Source organism: Tupaia chinensis, unplaced genomic scaffold (genome assembly GCF_000334495.1).
Source record: "Tupaia chinensis unplaced genomic scaffold, TupChi_1.0 Scaffold000646_1, whole genome shotgun sequence".
In the NCBI taxonomy this organism is placed as follows: Eukaryota; Metazoa; Chordata; class Mammalia; order Scandentia; family Tupaiidae; genus Tupaia; species Tupaia belangeri.
In genome coordinates this window covers 526,980-528,785 of record NW_006160167.1, presented here as the reverse complement: position 1 = coordinate 528,785, position 1,806 = coordinate 526,980, and positions in this window count along the sequence as shown.

Below are 1,806 nucleotides of genomic sequence, written 5' to 3'. Positions count from 1 at the left end.
TTAAAAGGACAAAGGGATTGGTTCCAACAGTTTCAGCCAAGCTGGGAGTAACAAGGAGCTAATGCTGTACAGCACAGAAACAGCTAGTCCTAGCGTTGCAGAAACACCCACTGAGACACACTCAGCCCTGGTGTCCTTTTCTTTCCCCGTCATGTCATAGAGACATGGATCTTACGAAGAAAAATAACGCTCTTTGTTTATTTCAGGTATTTTTTTCAGTGATCCCTAGAAGCCATCGGCTAAACATGTTAGAATTATCGACCCAAATGATAAGCCAGGGAAGAGGTTAAAATAACAAGAACCGGTCTTTCAAGGTCTCCTAAGGTACTCAGCCAAACTGGTTGGTCATATTAATGACAAAGTAAAAGCCAAATTGCCCAGGATGTTTGTCTAACAAAATGATAGTGTCACTTTTTATTTTTTAGGAATTATTTTATTTAACTTTATTTACTTATTTTTATTTGACCAGAGAGGGACAGAGTGAGAGAGAAGGAAAGTGAGAAAGCAAGCTGCTAACCGCGGTTGGCCGGGTGGGAGTCTAGCGCCCTTAACCACCATGCCACCTGCCAGCCCTGATAGTGTCACTTTTTGCGTAAGTAGTGAAGACGTAGACTTGCCAGGGTTTGCTAAGTCATTGCAATGTGGCAGTGTTGACTGCAGGCTTTATCGTGCACAGGATGTATGCAAACTTGAATGCAGTTTGTTTGCTTGTTTGTTTTTTGTTAAAATATTCTTTTAAAATATATGTTGGGGGACCAGCAGATGGTGTAATGGACATCGCTCACTTCCACATGACCGACATCAGTTCAAGTCCTGGACCTGGTGGCTTAAAACTCACGCTAGGCATGTGTGCATATGTGCCCCAAACCCTGAGAAGGGAATAAAAAAGAGGGTGGTGTGGCCATCTCCCCTGGGGGGTGATTTCTTGCTTTTTGTATCTTTCTGTCTCTCCAGTGGGTGCCCATGCCTATAGCAAAAATCTCTCTAAAAAAGTAAAATAAAAAATTTAAAAAAAAAATGTGTGTGTGTTGGAAGGGTCAAGATGGTATAGTGGTAATGTTGCTGGACTCCCACATGGTTTACCACGGTTCAAATCCCAGACTCAATGGTTTGAAAAATCACACTGGACCAATGTGCTTGCATGCCCAAGATCCCAGAGGAGAAGGGATTGTGGCAAGGTCATCCCCTGAGAGGGTGATTTCTCACTTTCCCTCTCACTGTCTCTGTCTCTCTCTGGTGAGTGCACGTGCCCTAAGATAAATCTTTTTTAAAAAAGATTTTTGCTATAGGCCACGTGCACTCACTAGAGAGACAGAGAGAAAGTAAGAAATCCCCCTCTAGGAGGGATGGCTATGCCGCAATCTCTTCTTCTCCATTCTCCTCTTGGGATTTTGGACACGTATGAACACATGCCTGGTGTGAGTTTTAAGCCACTGGGTCTGGCCTCAAACCACGGTCAACTATGTGGGAGTCCAGAGACGTAACCATTATGCCATCTGCTGGTCCCTACAAAAATCTTTAAAAAAAAATACACACACAAGCACACACACACACACACACACACACACATATACACACATGTTGGAAATAGTTCAAGAAGGGAAACCAAAATGAGGGAAAGAAAAGATGCTGATCCACAACATAAAACCAGAACAGTAAAGTCTAGGGGCACAGAATAGCCAATGGAGCTGGTTGCAGTCATCTCTAAATTGGTGGGAATATTGGGTTTAAGGATTATGTAAATCAATGACACTTCCACCCTGGTAGCTCCTTTACTTCCTATGGAACAGGTCTCTGGGCCCGAGC